Source organism: Haliaeetus albicilla, chromosome 2 (assembly GCF_947461875.1).
Source record: "Haliaeetus albicilla chromosome 2, bHalAlb1.1, whole genome shotgun sequence".
Classification (NCBI taxonomy): domain Eukaryota; kingdom Metazoa; phylum Chordata; class Aves; order Accipitriformes; family Accipitridae; genus Haliaeetus; species Haliaeetus albicilla.
In genome coordinates this window covers 57,051,400-57,073,731 of record NC_091484.1, presented here as the reverse complement: position 1 = coordinate 57,073,731, position 22,332 = coordinate 57,051,400, and the positions used below count along the sequence as shown (strand labels likewise).

The following is a 22,332-nucleotide window of genomic DNA, read 5'->3' as shown; positions in this document are numbered from 1 at the left end:
AAATTGGCTGCACCTGTTAGTGCATTGGCAAGCCAAGAATAGGAGCCAGTTTCCAATCCCAACAGGCTTCCTTTTTCCCCTGCTCCAGCTTGCGTGTACGTTTGTTTAGAAACCGTCATACCTGGAATGGTGCTTTGGGCCCATCTGTGTTGAGGAACATGTTGCTCGCTACCTTCCTTCTGCCTGTGAGTGCTGGCATCTTTGTGCATAAGCAATAGCTACTCTTTCTTTCCAGAGACTGCTTTTCTGAAAACTTTTTTGGTGTCTTGCTGGCATACGTCTTGCTGCCGTAATCTTCCTTGCTCACTGGAGTTAGAGAGAATGCAAAGTTAGAATATGTAGTTACAATCAACCTGTGAAAACACAAGCCCCGAAATCTGAACGGATGAACGAATTCTCATCCCTTTTTCACTAGCGCCCTACATAACAGCTTGCTGCTGTCCCTAGGCTGGACACTGCTTTTCCCTACCTCTGAAAGACCAGCCTGTTCCAACTCCAGTGCGTCTGCCCTCAAACGCTCTCCCTGTTTTTGTACACACATCCCTTCACTGTGAGCACCTATACTAGGTGCTGCAGAGATGATGATCTTGGCGCCTGGAGCATGGAAGGGGCCCTCCACACCCAGAGTTCTTCCTTCACTTTGCAGTTTGGCAAGTCAGCGGGGCATTTTCATGACTGCTGTGTAATCTTTAATTTGAGCAACTCTGAATTTTTGTGGAGGTGGAAGAGGGTTGGGTTCTTAGGTGCATTTGCTTTGTTATTTATTAGTTATGGGGTTTAAGGAAACCAAAATTTTACGAAAACCAGAAGTAGTGAAACATCCTTAATATTCTTATACAAAAGCCGGAACCAGCTGTACAGCTGCACTTCAGCTATAGGTACTGCCCACTATCACACATTGCGTGGCCCACTTTGAACATTGACCAGAGAATTGTAGATGCCTTTTTCAGCCAGGAGCTGCTGATGGGTCCCTCGCTCTATGACCTTGCCATTCTGGACCACAGCAATTGTGTCAGCATTTTGGATGGTGGAGAGGCGGTGAGCTATCACGATGCAGGTGTGACCTTCTCTGGCTTTATCCAGTGCTTCCTGAACAATCTGCACAATAAACAAACCAAAAGGTGAATTAAAAACAAATACAGCAGTTGTTTCCACCTGTGATGCCCCTTGTCATCTGTTAAGTTATCTGTGATAGAGCAATGACAGAGGTGATGTTTCTATGGCCTCGGAGGTGAAAAACTTAGCCCTGATGACTGGTACAGATCCATTTTTGTACATCTGGGATGGGAGACAGGGGACAGACAGTGGTTGCTGGTGTGCCTGTCTTCATATTTTCGCTTGCCCCATAAGTCGGGTCAAGCAAACTTCTCCAGGGTCGCAGCCTGGCTCTTCCTTACTGCTGCAGGCAGGTCTTAGTTGGTCAGTTTTAGAAATTGTCCCCAACAAATTGGTCTGGCTCCTTTGACAAGCCATGTGCTGTCTCACTTTCAGCAACATGGAAAACTGCTCCAAATTTCAGTCCCACTCATTAAATAATTACAACTTAATCCCCCATTATAAAATCATGGTATAATCAAATAACATGCTGAATAATTTTGTATTCTAGTTTCTAAGCATTAAGTATGGTATACTTGGTACACACACTTTTACCCCCGCCCCCCTTTTTTTTTTAATACTCAGAAGGTTACGAATTCTTTAGTGTTACCTGATGATCTGGGCTCTGTGGCCACAAAGATGCCAAATGTTGCAATAAAATTATTTCAAAAATTGATAAGACTGCATTGTTTTGGGGATGGGGGGGTGGGTAAGTTTGTTTGTTTGTTTGTTTTTTACAAAAGAAGAGCTTCCTGTTGGCATTACCAGCCAACTTGCAAATCCCCATTCCTGTTTGCGAAGCCAAGATACCTTTTCATTTTCTGTATCCAGTGCAGAGCTTCATCTAACAGCAGGATTTGGGGCTGCCATACAAGAGCTCAGGCAATAGCAATGCATTGCTTCTGACCACCAGAGCGCTGGGTTCCTTTGTCTCCCACACGTGTACTGTATTTCTAGATACAGAAAGTAAGCATGAGCGTAAACCTGGATTTGGATCTAATCCTGTGGAATGCGACATTTGAGCTGCATTTCCACTGAGTGATGAGTCTGGGGCAGCCCCTTTCCCAGACACAAGGGCAAGTGTGGGTGAGAAGCCTACATACAGTAGCCAAGCTGAGAAACACGCTTCTGAGTCTCTTTAACTGCAGAGCAAACCCCGTGATGCTGAGCAAGAGCAGTGTCGTTTGTTTTGGGTAGGGGACCAAGGTGCAGAGAAGCTGAGTGCAGGGTGTGAGAGGAGGGTTGCAACGTTGCTGGGAGCAAACCCAAGACTCAGCACAGAGCAGCCTGAGCAGTCAGCTCTTCTTTCGCTGCCCCAGTTCTCCGTAAGAAGAAAAGTCAGCCTGAAAGACATTGAGAGTGATTTAGGATGAATGAGAAGCCAATCAAAATCTCATCTGCCTCCCACCCTGTTTTAAAGCTGACGCAAATCTACTCAGAAAATTTGATTCCAGCTCTGTGCTTCCTCCGTTTGTTGCTGCTGTGTGAACAAATGTACATCTCTCATCTAAGGGATGAGGCTTTGCAGGGAAAACCCATCAATCTCCTAAGTCTGTGGGAATTTATTGACATGAGAAATATTTGTCCTAGCCTGTATTTTCCACAAGAGCGAGCTGACAAGCAGGTGTTAGCTTCTTCGGCTCAGTTTAGAGAGCAGGTAGGAAACGCCTTTGCCTACATGCATCTGCCAGCAGCTGCTCAGTGGGACATGAGCAGTTCAACTTCGGGGATTTTTTTTTTTTCCCTAGCATAATTATTCACAACCAATGGAGAAAACCTGAGACTGCTTTTCCCTCCAAGGTGCTGTTTATTTTGCAGCAAAAAGATCCACTCTGCTGGAGACTCAGCTTGTCACATCAGATGCAACCAGGAGGTATCAACAGGTATAAATAAGGAAAGGGAGAGAAGGAAGCGGGAACAAGATGGTGGGTTTCTGCCTGGTTTTCCAAGCCAACTCTGTGCGTGACTTTACACACCTGGCTAATGAGATGTTGAAAGAAAGGAGGGCGAGACCAGCACTCCTTAGGCTGCCTTAGCACTTTCCTGGTGCTTTCACTTAACTAAAGGGAAGTAACCAGCCTCTTTTTCAGTGCTTTCTACATGTCCCTTGCTCCCTAGAATGACTTGCCTGAGTACCAGTATCATCCAGGTTATTTTATTAACAGACGCTTCTCCTGCGGAGACGAAGACTCCCCCCATTCAGGTATCTGCGGCAGTGGGACTGAGCAAATGCCTGCAGCCGCTGTCACCTCCTAGCTCTCTGTCCTTCAGGTCTTCTGGGGGAGACCCCCCCCAAATTTCAATGTCTAATTCAGTAAGTCATGGAAATATAAATGCTTTTAACCCATATTTACTTAGGAAAGCATGAATAAGCACTATGGGGTTTTTCCCCCCAGTTCCAAGTTGGAAATGAGGGCCTAATTATCTTTGGTAGTGATTCAATGAAGGAATGAATATTGGCTTCTTTTGCTGCATTGACAATCTCCTCACGTGACGCCTCCCAACTGGTATCCCCATAAGCAATGTTTTTAGCAATAGTGCAGTCAACCAGCATTGGTTCTCGTGAGATGATACCAGTCTGAGCTCTCAGCCACTGGCTATTTAGTGTCTTTGCATTTTGGCCATCCAGGAGCTAAAAAGTCAGAAAAAAAATATTTTAATCATAGTACTTTACAAATGGCTGGGTTTTGTTTGTGTGGAGTTTTTTGGTGGTTTGTTTTTTTTTTTTAATTTAGCGCCATTAAGGCCTTTAGCAGACAGCGCATTCAGGCCATTTCATGCGGTGAGTCTGTTAACTTAGGCACTTACGCATGGCAGCAGAGATGGGAGGTGACTGTTAAAGCCTAGTTATGTTGCAATCAATACAATAATGTCAGATGTCTCTATGAATCTTGGAAAAACTTCAGCTGTATGAAGCCACTGTATCGCACCCCACTTGTTTATCACCCTAACTAAAAGAGCTAATACAGATCTACTCTCTCTGCCATCTTGCTATCAGTACTAGAGACATTGGTACTATGCTGGTGACAGAAAGATCTAATTCAGAAATCAGTAGATTATCTATACCATAAAGTGTTTCCACAGCCACTTCCTTTATTAGCAGCTTTATCCCATCTCTATTATGCTGATCTGGGAGTCAGATGTCCTCATCTCTCAAATGACAGTAATAGGGGACAGTAATGCACAGTAGTCCTTAATCCCATAACTGAATATCATCCTTGTACATCAGTGAGAAAAATTCATCTACCATCACTTGCTCATGTAAGATGAGATACAGGTGTAAAACTCTATATATCAGCACTTGAACTCCTCCTCTTCTCCCACTGTACCTTATCTGGACATTAGCATCCACAATTATAAGTTTAACTGTCTCCATTATGCAGAGATTTATTTTGTCTATAATAAAACATCAGCATTTATCCTCATGACTTCTATCTAAAGCAGAACTAATGAGCTGTGGGCTAAATCACCATCCTGTGCCTGTGGGTACACTGGGACATTGGACCCTTGAAGCCCAGATCATCCTTTTATTCTGTTTATACAGTGCCTGGCATTGAAGAGAGCCCTAACCCAGAGCTCGTATTCCTCAGTACAATGATCAACTAAAAAATAATAGGCTAAATGTTTCTATCTTTACAAGAAAAATTGTATTTGTGTGCACATGAGAATAGGGACTCCTTTGTAAGGAATAACTTGACTTGTGCTGGAGTTAAGCCACAACAACTTGCCAGCTGTTTTCTGTGTGGGTTGATGAGATCAATCTGTCTTCTTACTCCCTCAGAATGTAATAAAGCAGTTAAATGATTAAGCACTGAATAAGTAAGTATTTTTCCCAGTCTTAGAAAAAGATTTCTCACAGTTCAAGGCCATTCTCTCATTGACAAGCATCAGGAACTAAATACAAACTCCAGGGAGAAGAAGCCAGAAGGTCACTCCAGCATCTCCATCTGTCAAGGAGGCTATCTGTGCTTCAGGCTGCAGTTCAGTTTGAGCTACAGATGACAGTTTGGCCTTTCACAGAGAGTCAGGACTATGGTGGGAGGTAGATATCTGGGTTTGGAAAGTCTGGTGGTCATGTTTTTCTCTGACTTTTAGAGGAAGGATCAAAATCCTCTGAACTGGAGCCCTGACCATGGCTGAAATACACATGTAAGTGAAGAAACAGATTAAATATGAGGTCACTTTATTTGGCAAGTACGAAACCATCCTAGGAACGCACAGACATCTATCTGCAGCCTCCAGATGCTTCAAGATCCAAGAAGAGCTTTTCAGGTTTTTTTCATCTTCCCTTTACTTAGTTTTTACATGCTAGGCGATGACACAATGAAGTTCAGTGACTACCCTAAGCAGTGCTGCTGTTAAATTCCCAACAATTCATCCTTACTCTAATTAAACTAAACCTCAGTGATACCAGTAGGCTCTGGTCAGGCCAATGTAGCAACTTGTCTCCATTGGATCTTGTTCTAATAATTTGAAATGGCATGGGAAATTTAGAAATTTTACTTTCCTTCTACTTGCCCCATGATTGTATAGAGAATATTGAAAATCCATGTGTTCCTGCCCTTAATTTTCAAAAATATTACAAAAAAAATATTAGAAACATTGACAAAAGTGAGTAGTTACACTAGGAAACATGTAATGAAATTAGTTAAGAGGGGAAAAAAAAGCTAATAAATTATATTCATAAAATAGAGTAAGCATGTATCATGTACCTGCAACTTACACTTGATGTGGAACATTTACCATTTCTCCACTGAGCGGATCATAAAATCTCTCAAGCAGCTGAACAACAGTGCTCTTTCCACAGCCACTGCTACCAACAAGAGCCAGAGTTTGTCCCTTTTCTACTTTCAGATTCAAACCTTGGAGCACTTTAGCCTTTGGTCAGGTTGGGTAGTTAAATGCCACATTGTTGAATGTTATGCTTCCACCAAAAATTTTCTGATTGAAACAGTAGAGTTAGGTCAATTTTTTAGGCTAATGTAACAGATCATAAAGGACTATGAAGAACGTTCATAAAAGAGATCACTGGGAGTTTTTCCAAAGGATCAGACTTCTTTTTTTTCCCCAGGAATTAGTATGTAGTGAGAAGCTATTGTGAAAATACAACTTCTCTGCTAAATATTCTACTCTGCAGGCATATTTTAATTAAAAATCTGTTCCCTAAACACAAATTCTGACAGCTTCTCTTACACCATCTGTTAAACAAATTACATTTTCAAAAGTAACAATAACTCTAGGTGGCTGGCTTCTGTGTGCTTTGCAAGGACCTCGTTCAGATTCTTGGCATGTTCTTTGCTGGTTTTTTTTTATTTTTGTCCTTAAAGGTACTGAAAATAATCTACTATTTTTGATCTGTGCACAGAGTCAATCCTTCTACTTAAAGATCTTTTCTAATTAATTTACTATAAAATGTAATGTGATATATGTAATATGGATATATGCCTACACAAGAAGAAATATAGTTCATACCAATGAGTATATATAAAATGTAAATATAGACCTATGCAAATGACCAATCCACATAACAGCTCAAATGTATGATACTTCATAAGACTTCACAGCTACTTTCCTTTATTATGTGTGTATACATATATATGCATATATAGACATATATATACATAATAAACACAGGTTAATAATATATATGTGATAGTTTTCTGGAACATTCTGTCCTCTTTGTTATATGACAGGCCACATGCAACCATAAGTTCATATACATTGTCGGTTACTAAAGTATGTGACAATCTATTATGGACAATTTGCAAATAAGTTATTCCTCAAAAATTTTTGGTTAAATATTAGAGGCCTAGTTATATGTTCAAGGTCCATGCTCAGGTAGCTTCATGCAAGAACGTATTGAAAAATTACCTCTGCTGCATTAACCCTATTGCCATTGGCTCTTAAAGTTATTTCACCAAGAGACAGGTGAGGTTTTGGCAGGAGAAGACACAAAGCAAAGCTTAACCCCATTTTGGTCAGATGAGTCAGATGCAGATGGGCTCACACAGTACTTGTTCTCAGTAGCCATGATGTGGGTGGGAGAAAAAAAAGAAAAACAGGCTTGAAATAAATTAGAGGAATATGCTATGCTGTGCATAACACTGTGCTTGCTTACAGGCTTCTCTCCTTCCTCGCTGTAGCTATCTATGGAGGGTACTCTTTCAAAGAGCATGACCAAGTGGGCAGCTGACATCTTGGCTTTGGCATAGTCTGGAGTAAAAGAAGTGCTTTGTCTTAATGCCTTTGCACTAAATACAATAGCTGAAAACACTCTGTAAAGATAAAAAGGAGAAAAATATATTGACATTGGTGTGGCAAAGGCAAGAAAAGCTTTTATGGGCAGATTAGGGGCTTCAGATAAATACTCATTAATAAGGCTGAGGTAGGGTAAGAGCTGTCTACTGCAAAATCTGTGACTTTTTCCTTACTGAGAAAATTCATAATTTGTTTGTAGGGAGGAGAGTAGCACGCTAAGCTTCCCTTCCTTGCCCACTCGTCTGGATTTATTAGAAATGGATGTGTTGATTTCTGTTCTTAATGCATGAGATGCGGTAGGATGTATAGTTCCTTGCAGCTCAGTTTCTTCATCTATAAAAATGAAGATATTAGTTGTGGAGCAGTCTGAGGATTATGGAGAAATTTGCCATTCCATATTTCCTTTGAATGGTCCAGTCTTCCAGGCACAACCAAATCCTTGACTTCAGGAGAAAAAGGCAGAAAGCAAATGGGAGATGAGAAAGAAGCATGAAATCTGGGATGAGCAAAGGGCATTAGGAGAGGAGATACACAAGGAGAAGGGATTCACTTGAATGCGTAGGGGAAGAGAGGGTAATACTGGTATTTGAGAAGGTGTTGGTGGAATCAGGGTAAGAAGCTGCTTTAGCTTCTGCAACATATTTTGCCAGGCAAGTGTGTGGCAAGGCTGAAAGCAAGCATGGAATGTGTATGGGAGACAAGGTGGCTATTGACAAATACAGACAAGGATTTCAGCTGCAGGGAGAAAAGCAAAAGACTTGGGTAGGTGCTAGAGATAGGGACAGAGGAAAGAGAAGGTTGAGAAGGTGCCAGTCAGTGGGAAAAACTCACCAGAAACACTCAAAGAAGCTTTTTCAGCTCTGGCTGGACATTTTCCAGATTGGGTGTTTGCCGAACATTTCTCCTGCTCTCCACTGCTCCTGCCCTCCAGCCCAGGGCTCATAATTTCCTCACCTCAGTTTCACTCGTTGCTTGCTCCACTTTTACCTTTTAATCTTGCCTACCCACACTCCCTACAGCTAAGCCATATGATTCTGTTGTTAAAGAAACCTTGTTGACCATGAAAACAAGGCCTGTCTTCATGTTGTCTTCCTTTTACCTTGGGCAACCTGATTACAAGGGAAATCATATGTAGGTAGCTAAACACAGTCTAAAAGCATCACTTCTTTTGGATTTGTGATAGTATAAGAAAGAAAGGGGAATGTAAGGGTGAAGAATGGAAAACAGAAGTATATACCGATTTTTTCACTTCTGTACTCCATAATTTCATGATACCTATAGAAAAATCAAATATATTCTCCCATATGGACAAAAAAGAACCTAACAGAGAGATACTTACCAAAGCACACCTTTAAACTGCATATGTCCATTTCTCACTGGAAAAGCACCAAACCCAAAACACACAACATAAATAAAGTACATAATAGCTTGTGTAAAGGCAAAAGTAAATCCAAAGATATGTGCCTTCTTTACAGAATTTCTGTGACAAAAAAAAATCATGATCATATTGTACATTTGCTTGTAACATTCAAGAATCTGAAGAGTATCCTATAATTCAAAGGAATCCACAAGCCCTTAGTATTTTAAAGTAAAATAATCTCTAGCTCTTTGTAATATCCTAACCCAAGACATCATCATTCACATACGCTTTAGTTTCCTCTCTGTCTACAAAAACCGATGAGACTATTGGGATAGAAGAAGAAATTGCTCTAACTCTAAATAGTTAGAGCATGTACAATTTGTATTGTCTTCACCTCATACATTCATTAAAATTATTTTCAAAATTATAATACAGTTGAAATTCAAAGTTTCAACTAACTGACATATGAGGAAAATAATTGAGAACTTTAGAATTTCTACAAAGCAGAAATGACTTCACTAGAACAAATCTTTGTGCTTTATCTTACATTGAACTAAAGCAAGTGACAATTCATGAGGTTTCATATGTTCTGCAATAGTACTTTGATAAAATAGCAGAGTAAACAAATACAGAAGCTGTTATGCAGGTCCACCCCTCTGGTTCCTTCCTTGGGAAAATCCCCCTGTTTTTTATAGGAATCTTACCTAAACATCATGGAGACTCTGAAAAAAAAAAAAAAGAAGTCATTTAGAACGTTACCTTTAGAACATTAGCTAAAATGTCAAGAACATTAGCTTGAAGAGAAAGATAATCTATATTTTTCATGTCAAAGCTGAGTTTGGAATGAAAGATTTTATGATGCACTGACAGAGATAAATTGTGGTTCAGTTTATTGTTGATAATTTATGCTAATTTTAAAAAGGAATATTTCAATAACTTTTGTTTAAGAAGCATTCCTTTACCTATGTGATGCTTGCAAACTTTGTCCATACATAAGCCCACATTTTCTTTCCTGAGTCCAAGTAACAACAGTTCAAATATTTTCTATGGTCTCTGAAGCCATCTGTATTGGAGAGCAGATATTCATCAGCAGAACAAGATTATATGGAAATTTTTAAACATAATCGGATAAATAGAATAACTGCAATAGAAGTATGTCTACAATACTGTTGAAAGCACGGTTGCAACATTTGTAGATATGCTGCTGTTAAATATATCCAATTAGCGTGGATTATAGCAGTGAATTTGAGACAGCGTATATTTTAGCACAGGCCAGCAATAGGATTTTATTTTCCAGTGGGCTTGTGTAATCTGTCACAGCGATGATGCCATGAAACTGTCATTGCAGCAGGAGCCCAGTCAGGATACACACCTACATCACCTGCAAATGCATTTGGAACTGCAGGGTAAACATATGTCCACATTTTCAAAAGCAACTAGTGATTTTGAGCTCACCCATAAAGAAATTCTCTTTCCCACAGTGCATTCTCAGCATTCTTGGGAAATCAGGATTCTTTCAAAACTCCTAAAGGAGAAACTCAAAACCACTGGCCATTCTGAAAAATGTAGAGACAGATTTTCCTGGCCCATATGGCAGCTTGGCATCTAATTCCTATTAATGTTATATCTTTGAAAATTTTCCTGTTTTTCCACAGAGAAAAAACAGTAGAAGTTTTCCAAAATTATTAATGATGCTAGGTAACCAATCTTGATTGAAAACTAGTGGAAGCTCATGCCTTAATTTTCTTAATGGTCCCCAAATATTAAGGGGATTTTCTTGTAGTTAATTAATATCATCAGCAAATTTTTTAATAACAACAGTTGACTTAGCCTTGGTCAAATCCAGCAAATCAAACCTCAAAATGTAAAGCATCTTGGAAAGTGATTTTGTAAGGTATATTCATGGAGCACTATACTCATTTCAGCTCATAATTTAGTTCCAACGCACTCATTTTTATGGGAAAAGAAAATTAAAAATTATCCACTGTCTCGAAAGTCACCTACGACCTGGGACTCAAGCTCAATTCTTTCTCACATATTGTCACCCATGTAAGATTTGTACACTGTGGAATCCCACTACCTTCACAGAAGCCCCTTGTAGTGTCTGTACCACTCCAAAACATGTGCTCATGGATTGTACCAGGAGCTAACTGACTCCATTAGATAGGTGTATGATGAATTCTGCTGCTCATAAGGAAGGCATAAACTACGTTTACTCTCTTTTAGCTATGTTGTTTCTGCACTACCTTTCAATGAGAGTAGTTTATCTCTCGTGTGAAGATGGCATTTCTCCACAGGCAGTTTTCCAGGAAGAACCCCTCTTTCAAAGAGAAAGAGTAGATTTTTACCTAGAGCTAAAAATAGATGCTTGGGACTTGTTTTCCTTCAGGTTTTCTTGATATGTTGAGAGTGAAACATTTTGCTGAATTGCTATGGAAATACGTATGTTTTAAATTTTGCCAGAAACTGGGGATCTGCAAAATATTGTTTTGATTAATATAGTCTGCCAAAAGCAGATATTCAGGTCATTGCCTAACAATCATGTAACTGTTCTTACAAATAGTCTCCAAGGAAGTTGGTATGAGATAATGATAATCAGCTCTAAAAAACTTGACTATGAGATAACTTTAAAATATTTCAGTGCATAAAAATGCACTCAACAGGTTACTTGTTTGGCAAAACTTCATGAATAATTAGTAACAGTATTTTTAATTTTTTTCTTCAACACATATATTCTTTTAAAAATAAATCTCTTTAAACGTCTTATTTTAATGTGTAACAAAACACCTCTAGGCTTGTGAATCATCAGCCTTTACTGTAAGTGCAGAAAACAGCTTGGAAGCAAACATGACTCAGCCTTCAACTCAGTAGGAAAAAGGAAAAGCCTAGCAGATCTAAACACAAGAGCTAACCTCCAAAACCTTAACTATATCCATGCATTTGGCAGACCCTTCTTTCTACATCATTACTTCTACATAATAAGTAGAATAAATGTTTAGACAATCTACAGATAAGAAACACAACAAAGTAACACGAGGGATAAGATATTGAAATAATTAAATAACGTGGAAAAACTAACATAACGGCATGTAAATATTATCTGGCTCCCCTACAAAGACAAACGTCATGTTTTCTTTATGTCTCTATTACTGATAAGAATAGTTTTACAGACAGGTAAAGTGAAATTTTTTTCTGCACAGCCAATTTAAATATGCTTTGAGGCTGAGAAGCTTTACAGTTGTCTCACTAACGACCTTTAATGAATTTGTTCTTCTAAGAAGAAAGATTGTTTTGAACTGTTTCTAACAGCCAACCTGTGAGCTCACAGAGGTTTCCAAGTTTCACTTCTTGTCCTTGCATTACCCTCTCTTGCCTCTCTTGGTCCCAAGCACTGTCATCAGCCAAGGCTGATAAGTTGCCAGTGCAATCATTGTATGATCTGGAAGGAGACATAGAAAATAGATAACAATTTTAGCCAGATCATACAATGATTGCACTGGATACTTATTTCAGAAGAGTTTTGTGAGACTTTGTTAAATTCAAGTTGCATGGTAAGTTTCAGCTGAAAACTGTTGTAGAAATCACGATAAATAAAAGATGAGTTAATTCCCTTGCATTCTCTTGACTATTTTTAAAATTTTTACTGGGAAAAAATATTATGAGAGAATACTTATTTACATGTGTCAGGAGACAACATTCTGTGGATGCCTTGTGAGTTGACCTTACAATGAATCATTGCTATGTAGATTTATACCAAAATGCCTGGCAGGCGAATCCAAGAGGAATTTCCTTCTTTTTATTTCAGTGTGAAAAGGGCTAGGAGTAAACACCCAAGAACATTTTCTAATCAGCCTGGAGTCACAGAAGCACCTCTGAGAAACTTTCCTAATAGAGACCATGGAAAGAAAGAATAAGATTTTCTGTGCCCAGACTCCTCTGCACAACTGACCGCGGTGTAATGGGAAGGAGGGAAAGAGCAGAAGAGGAGATCACACAGGTGCTGTGCTCCTTGGAGTGTGTCAAAAACCCAGTCCTCACAAAGCATGTCCTGAGACAGCACGTCTTGGGAAGTGAGAAAACAGTTCTCCTCAGGGTTATGAAATGAAGTAACACCCTCCCTCTTTGCTGCCCCACTCACATTTTTCTTTGAAGCAGATTCTCAGGCTCCTGCTTCCCTTCCCAGCTGAGAGGGGAAGGAATGAAAATCAGAGCAAGGGATTGCAGGGCACAGTCAGCTACACTGTCACCATGATGTTTTCATGCATCCTTGTTACTGATGGTTTCTATACTTTGCCTTTTTATACTAAGCCCACAGACAACTGCAAGGTGAGAGAAAGAGAAGATGTGTGACAGGTAGAAGAGAGGGGCTCTGAAAGGAAACAAGCTGGAAAGACATGAAGAGAGGGAAAAAAAGCAGAGTGCTGGGAAAGAATAGGGAACATGAACGCAAACTCGGGACAGGCATGAGGGACCCATGACTTTTAAATGCTTGGTACAGTCTGAATGCTACAAAATACTTTGGCACATAAATTAATAACTCACATTTTCAATTTTCAGCTTCATGGTTGCTATCGCCATTTTGTCAGAACAATACAACAATGCAGATTTTTACTTCTTTGAGGAGTATATTCTTGATCCATCACCAATGTCCCTATTAAGCAACACTGTGCAGTACAACATAAAAGCAAATTAAAATGTCACTGAACCCACCTTTCGTGTGATTTCTAGTGCCTTCTTATCTTTTTTTGCATGTCCAGCAAGCATCTTCATTTGAATCATTCCTGTTACAGCAATAATTGGCACAATGGCTAAAAGCAGAAGAGTAAACTGCCAGCCATGGATAAGTGACAAAACAATCCCAGTCCCGAGATTAGCTACATTTTTGGCAATTAGTGCCAGTCTGGAACCTGTAGCCTGGAAAAGAATGAAACCATTGTAGATTACACTTTTTATTTGAAAACTAGACAGAAAATATTTGTTACCTAGACAATTGAGGTTTATTCACCAGAGGATATCTGAAAGTGCTTAATTTGGCCTAAATATTGTGCAGAACGGGATGCTTTATCTTTCGAAAAACCATTCTATTGTACAAATCATTCCCTCAAGTCTTCTATAACTTATCTAGTCTTCCTCCTCTGTTTCCAGTTATTCACTCAGACTTAGAGTCCTTGTTTTCATGTTTTGCCAAAGAAAATAAAATGACATTTCATAAATATCATATTTTTAGACGTAGAACCATGTCTTCAAACTTGCTAGGTCTCCTGAAACATGACATTTCCTAGCTTGGAGTCCAAGATGACCATTTTTTCTCTCTGAACAGTTTTAACTTTAAGCATGTGAACAAACATAGTGCTGTAATGAGAGCAATCCTCATTTTGAGGCATACACTTAAGCATTTTGTTAATATTTGTAACATTTAGCAGGGAAATACAATGCTGTCTAGACATCTGAGCAGGTTGGACAAATTAAGTAAACGGACTACTTGGATGACTCGTACTAGTGATAAGAGGACTGAACTTTAATATGAACTAAAAGAAAAGATATATATCTATAAAAAATACATATCTTACCTACTATTATGATATTAAATTTTTGTGTGACACCAAAATAAATATAATTTAATAAATAATTATTTAATAAACAATATAATATTATTTAATAAATAATAATAGCTTCCAGATGACTGTGGGTACAGGATTTCTACCTGTAGAATCCAATCTGTAACTTACTCCACGCTAAACCAGATATGAAAAATGCCAGTGCTTGCTACTTACTCCTTTCACTTGTGAAGCATCATTAACAAGTCTTGTAATTAGTGCTCCAGTGCTATTTTGGGGATCATCAAACTAGCTGATCTCCTACAGCATGAAGTAGAGTATTATCATCTTAAAAACTTTAGTCTGCACATCACCTAGTTAGGCTACATAAGAGAACTTAATCACTTTGGATTACAACGGAATGACACACATATGACAACACAATATGGTGTTCTTTACATGTAACCATAAATACAATAGACCTAAAAGTTTAATAAAGGTACAGGAACACAAACCTCAAACCTAAGTTGTGTTAACAATCTGTATATCCTTTTTGCAATAGCACAAACACTACCACATTATTTCATATTAAATGTAGCTTTACAAGAAATTTTTGCCTGTGAATTTAACATGGTTTTGATGATCAGATGCTCACTAAATAGCAATACAAAGGAATCTGCCATTTAGGGACAATTACTTGGATGTATAACATGCATCTGCAAAGACTACTAACTAAACAATATACTTTCTCCTGATATAAAGCTAAAAATACATCTTAATTCTCTGTCAGTTACAAGTACTGTGAAATCTGTATGCCTGCTGTGAAGCGTTATGAAAGTCTGAGTGTTGCTGCAAAATTGCTGTGGTGTCTGAGAAGACATATGTAAAAATGATATGCAGTACTAGGAGGTTACTCAACACTACTTCTTCCTCATCTGGAAGACACTATTTTCAGGGGAGAAAATCTTGTCGATCTTTTGTATCTCATTAGCAATTCAGATTAATTGGTCAGAGGGATCAGTGACTCTAAAGCACTTACTTGAAAATTAAAATGCCTGAATTAAATGCAAAATATTTGTGTTATTTAAACCTAGGAAGCAAAAATAAAACATTCACTCTATCTTTCCTCCGGATTTGCCAAATATCAAAACCATAAGTTTATTATCATGAAACAATCTAAGTATTTGTATTACATTATGCATACATAGTTCATAGCAACTATACGGAATTTTTGTGTAATAACTGTTCATAAGGTTACTGTAAGAGCTTTTATATTTCCTACCATTAGTGTATAAATGCATAACCTTTAGACATCAAAAAACATGCTACATTTTGAATTCTTGGGGTTTTATTGAGGGTGAGGGATTATTTTTAAGTGCACTAAAGTACTGTATTCTTAAATACGGTAAGAAAAAAAGATGTAAAACAGTTTCAGTCTGGCTGTAGGCTCGCCTAGCCAGATGGTAGCTTTGGTGTTATATGATATGGAGAATGCACCACATGTGTTGCTGCTAATACACAAAACCCTCTCAGGTCCCTCTGCTGTAGTCCTTGATACTTGAACATGAGGCCAGGTGGACACTATTTTCACATCAGGGTGAGAAAAGTGAATATAATGACATATACTTGACTCAGGTCATGAAAACCTCTCTGTAACTCTTAGGGTTGTGGGATATTTAGAAAACAATGGACATATAGTGAACAATCCAGGTACAATGGAACTGATTATTCCGTGAGCCAGAGGCCTCTGCAGGCAGCAGGCCTCAAGGATGTGGCAAAGATTAACTGTTGCTACAAATTTGATGAAGCGAGCACGAAAAGTAGAACAAGGCTAACTGTTGCTCCAAAAGTTTGATGAAATAAGCACAAAATGCTGAACAAAGTTGGGCCTACGTGACTAAAAGCAGGACACAAGATAAGATACAGGCGGGGGGAACCATTCGTGTGATCAGAAGGCCTTATCCTATCAAATTATTGTTTTAGGCGTGTGGACAGCACATGTTAACCAATCAACAGATGGCTTACGCATGAGCAGGAACTAAAATACTTATATAAACCAAGCTATTTGGGCAATAAATTGGCATCTGCTTTGATCATATTGATTTTGTGCAGTGTCCGTGACTTCCACGTCGACACAGGGTCTTTCAAGCCCTTCCTCCAGGGATCTCTTGGGATTCAGCATGGTCTTAGAGACCTCACTTTACTCCTGAGCTAGTCAAAAAAAGTCTCATGGGACTTAATTTCCAAGGAGGTGACCTATAATCCCTTCCCATACAAACCAGAAAGAAGGGGGCATCTGAGCCTCTAGTGAAAGGGGTTAACAAAAGGGAAGCTGATGCGGCTCAGGTTGGCTCTGGGAACTTCTCAAGGAGGGAACAACCCTCTGTGGAGTCCAGGAAAACTTCACTCAGCTGTATGGACACTTCTTCAAGTGGTGGAGTTGTGCCTGTCTAGAAACCTCCTTTTTGGTCCCGGACTTGCTGATACATCAGAACAGTGTGGTTGGCATAGACCACTGTCTGTAGTGAGTGAAAGGCAAGGGAGTGATGTGTCTAGTCTGACGTCGCTCTGCTTTCTACTGCCTCACGGATCACATGCACGCCTACAGCTGCGTCAGCTGGGAGTAAAATTTAATAGAAATTCAGGGAAGGAATGAATTTATGCAGTGGATTGATAATAAGATACTGAATACCAACATTTCCTTGAAATACTTGATGAATTAAAAAAAAATACTCAGTAGGAAATCAGCTGGTAAGGGTAGGAGTGGTAGCAAAAGAGGGGTAAAAATACCTGTGCTGAAATATGAACTGGAAATGCTGGCAAGCCTTCAGGGCAGGTACAAGTGCAGACTGTGCCCCCCAGGCAGGGCTTACCAGTTTGCACTGGTACATTACCCACACTGCAGCAGAGTAGGGATGCTGAGCACCAGCACCAGGAAGCAGCTAACGCCAACCATCAAACGATGGTAACGAGGCTGGTTACGCAGGCAGTCAGGATCCTTGACATCCTCCTCACTGCTTAGCAACTAGAGGCTGCTGTGCTTGGATTTCAGGCTGATTATTTTAAGAAGTTTTCACTCCACTGCTGAATGTACTTCTACTGACAGCAGAGCCCTGTTTCTACCCTTGACCCCTACTGTGGATCTCTTTGACTCTCTCCTAGCTACACAGGAGCAGCCACCAGTTTAGTGAGTGCAGCTAGTCAGATATCCAGGTCCTATAATCTTCACTAGTAATTATTTGTGGATCCTAGCCTATACATGGACTTAGCCGACCATGAAGGCTGATCCAAATTTCAGATTCAGTCTCAGAGTACAGCCTAAATTCTCTGGCCCTCAGTCCAAAGGTGCTTTGATTTTATTAAATATCCTAAATAAACACTACCATTACCTTTGAGGTTTCTTACACTTGACCTATGGTTATATCAATAAAAAGGTTTTAAAACCATTTAAAATATCTACCTGGACCTGTTATGAAGATTTAGTCCAGTCAGTTTCTAAACTGAGCTGAAGAAATCAGCGTGGTATCTTTATGGATATGATAGCAGCATGGCTACTTAACTAAACACAAAGACAATTTATGGCATGTAAACAAACAAGCATTTCTAAAGCTCCAGAAAGCTAAATATATAATGCTTTTACCTGTCTAAGAATTGCTGTAAACGCTATGGATCAAAGCCTCATTGTAAGGATTTCTCCAGCTTTGCCGAATGTGAAACCCAGTTTGAGAGAAAAAACCCCAAACAGCCTATTTATTACCTAATTGCAGTTTTTGTCTTTTTCAGATAAATAGTTAACTGACTATCTGCATATAATATTAAAAAGAATATTACTAACTAAAAAATATTCTAGCTGTAACTGAGGTAATCAAAGTTTTTAAAAGCTAAATTTAGCACCTATAAGGGTAGAGCAAAGAATGAGACATTGTTTTTTTGAGAAACAAGTGTATACCACGTAATAGTCTTCAGGCCCCACCAAACTGTTTTAATTGCAGGAATATTTTTATCATACCTGATTTCAAACAGAAACTGCTCACTTCAAAGTAACAGGCTTGGTGCTATTACAAGTAAGACCTTATAATCATTTTAGTCACTGTACAAATACCAGGGATTTCCCTCTCTCTCTCAAAGAGCTTCCAATCAAAAAACTGTAGTGCTACTCGTTATTTTCTAGAGGAATCCTCTGAACCTGCACAGATACTCACTGACTACAACACAACTCAGTGTGCACAAAGATGTACTGGTGAACCTGTCACTCTTGGGCCAGGGCCATGCAGGGTCTGACTACGCAGGAATGAGATGAGGGAGACAGGGAGACACATTTGGATGGAGAAATCTCCATAAGAGCTATACCACCAATTTCTTTTCTTTTCCAAGGGCATCACAGAAGTAGGAATCTTGAGGTTGGTTCTGCCTGAAGAGAGGCAAGGGCTGGACATCATTTCAGAAAAGGCACCCTGTTGCCTCAGGGGCATGAGGCAAAAGGTTGCAAGGTGGTGTTCAGAAGTCTACAGATGATTGGGCAAGGCCAACACAAGTAGCTGAGCAATAACTAAAGGGATTTGTGCATGTAAATGAGATGCGCATCAAGTCACATAACAAGTGGACTGATTTATATATGAACTTGGCAGTTTTCCCACAATATACGTAATTCCACACATTGGCAAATACACATGACCACGTGAACAATTATGTGTGCGTAGAAATTTAGACTCTGTTTCACAAAATGTGGTCAAAACTTTTTGACCCTGTACAAACAGAAGGATGCATCCCATAGACCGAAGAGGTGATCTGAAATGTTAATTAACTTTCATGGTATGGAGCTGTGAGTAATCTTAAATTAAGCATATGATGTGGTCTTTCTCAGTTACTTTTGGTATGTTTTCTTAGAAATCCAAGGGGTTGAGTTCATGTACATGCAGAGCAGTTTCAGTGCAACCAGATCAGATGCTGACAGGAGTGTTGCACAGAGCTCAGAGCAAATGTTGAGGCAACCATTTACTCAAGACAGAAGATTCAAAACCTGATCTAAACCTGTGCTGCCAAAGTTACCATCAGTACTATCAGAGCTGTCAGTATTGGGTTTTCCTACACAGGCTGTGGTGTAGTGTGGGCCTTACACGCAAACTTTGCTGAGGAAATGGAGGTCAGCTTATAGCACAGAGAACATTTGAAACCTCTTACTATATTTTGAACCTATCTGATAGTGAAAGTTCATCATCGTTTTTCTTGTGTACTGCTTAACACCAAGGTGCTGAGAACTTAGCACAGTTGAGATAGGGTGCCTCAAATACCATGAACAATTGCAGTAACAAAAACTTACCTGAAGAAAAAAAGTGACAAAAGAAATTAGTCCAAAACCTAAGAACAGCAGTGCATATATACTATTTGTCTCCCTGATGGCAGCCTCTCCTTTATCTACAAACATTTATAAGAGAAAATTTTGAAAATTAATTTACTTAAGTTACAGTGCAATAATTTCCCGTTATTGTTACATACATGCTATATGCATTACATACACGCTATATGCATTACATACACTTAAAGTGATAAGTCCATTTCTTGTTGAACTAAGATTTTTTTTTCCTTTGAAGTTACAGATCTGAAGCAATTTTACATGTCTTGTGAATGAAGGCTTCATTGGTATTTTGGCAAGATAAAATCAGCAACACCTCAGTGAACAACCTATATCAGTAAATTATTATTGCAATTTACACCCGTAAAATGTTGAGTCATGTCTTAGGACTTTAGAATAGCATTTCTGGAGGCACTGGCTGAAGATAATTGCATGTTAAACAATGACTAGTTAGTGAGAGAGAAATATGGAAATTGTTCTTAATATGCTGTGTTATGTTTTATAGACCCATTATTTTTTTAGGCTAAGACTCAGCGATAAACAGATTTCTATTGTTTGTTTTCTGTATGTTAACAACACTCCCCCACCTGATATACATCGTATAGAGACTTTGCTTTGTTGTGGAAATAATTTTCCATTTGAAGCTTCCATGCACTTATCTATGTCAACTGTGGATAAATGAATATTAAAGATGTAGCATCCTCAAACCATCATCATACTTTTATATACGGTAAAAAAATCATAGTTCATGAAGCAAGAAGATCATATAATTTCACCAAGTTTGTAGAGCAATAAAGATAATGCTTTTAATTTTGGATGACACAAATATGTTTTATAAGGTTTGAGGTCTTCAAGGTCTCTAAGTCTTTTAAATAGATCTTCAGGATGTTGTATATTCTTTGTTGTTGCATTGTGTTTGCATATTTTGGATGCTGTGTTTTTAAATTTTAAAATGAAATTTAATTTGCCTTAGTAAAAATTTATCTATTGTTTGCTCAGAGTGACTCCAGTTTACCTTGTTTTATACCTTGGTCCACAGCAATAAAATTTACAATGCAATTATATAAATTTTCTAATATAGATTTGTTATAAATCCTTTCACACCTGAAAATATTTGTAAAAGTTTTTAGAGGAAATTAATGTTTTATAAAGGAAGGAACTTAATTCTGTTTTTTCCAAATATATATCTTCCGCCCTCTGTCAGATTATTTTCCATGTTGGAATCATTTGGGGACAACTGTTGAAAGACTGCAACTGCATAGCGTGCTCCCCCTCCCTCAGGGATGTTTCCTGTTACACTTTACATTAAAAGCTGAAGTATAACAGCAATATAATGCTCTTTTCCCAAACAGTTCTTTGGAAGGTAACATCTCATATATGAGTACAAAAAAATGAAGATAGGCTATTTCAGTATCTTTCATGTTATATACTACAGCTTGACTGGCTGTAAAAAAATGCTCCAGTAAATGCAGATGTTGCTGTGCTTTCATTTTTTTCCTTTTTCTTGTTTTATGGTGAAACTGTGAAAAATATGAGAAAAAAAGACTGAGAGCCTCATCCCAAAACAGTCAAAACATGAATCTGACATTCAGTTCCAGGGCTGTATTTGTTTCTAAACTGATTCAGATTCCTGTAGCAGACAGATAAGGTAATCTTTGTCTTCTGCAACTCATGCAAGTAACATGGCCATATATTGTTTCTCGGTATGGCATGAATGCCACATGGCATATGGGTACTTAAGCACCCATAAACCTGTATACTTGTACTCTCACACTCAGTTTGTCTCTCTCCTGTGCTGTCAAAACCGTAATAATAACCAGCACTGTAACATTATTAATACCTTTCCAACAAAACAATGTGTTCTGACAGAAAAATGTTAGTATAAAGTATTGCTAGCTTGAGAATGTTACTTCATTTTTCTAACACCATAAGTTCAGGTTTACAGAAATTGTCTCTATAATGAAAAGTCTATTCAGAAGCATTACCTCACATTCCTTTCAACTTGTTTCATTTGCACTGCTTTTTGTCACATCATATCTTCTGCAAGGCTATGGCTGAGTGCATGTGGGCAAGACAGCGCAAGGACCACCTTTCAGGCCTGCACTGCTCATGCTGACATACTGCCTTCTCTAAAGGGGTAAGGGTGAAGCAGATTTGGAGACGTCACAGGAGAACGCCTCCTCACGCAGCGTGGGTGAGCTGATCTGCTTGAGGATGTGCAATTTGCCTCACTGCTCTGTGAGACATCGAGCTGACATTTTGCATTCTCCATAGCAAGGACCTTTGCCCATTCCTCACCTTTGCAGTGTAAATTGAAAAAAATGTATCATTTTATTGGTTTATCATAAAGGTAGTCAGGAAATAATGACAAAAGGTAAAGCATACAATGAAGATTTTTACTTCTTTGTTTTATACTCACCCCTATAATGCCTGAAATGATGACTGAAAATATGAGTTGCAAGGCCTCACTGATAATGGTGCGTAAAGTTCCAATAACAAAGTATGGCCATTCAGTTTTATTCAACTCCATAATTTTAAAAAATGAAACTGGAGGTACGCTTTCATCCTAAAATAAAAGGATTCCATCTGCATAAATATTAGACATTAATGGAGGGAAATGAGGGACATGTATATTCTTTGTAATATGCTCCTTATCCAATATTCCATGTTGGGAAAATCCAAACTAACTGATCTTTAAAAACTGTATTAATTAACTGCAGAAATTCTTA

The 22,332-nt window shown here is 38.7% G+C and overlaps 1 pseudogene; it reads right to left on the bottom strand.

Moving 5' to 3' along the window:
• Positions 1–891: 891 nt before the first annotated feature.
• Positions 892–22,332, bottom strand: part of LOC104316172 (ATP-dependent translocase ABCB1-like) — a 41,661-nt pseudogene continuing 20,220 nt past the window's right edge.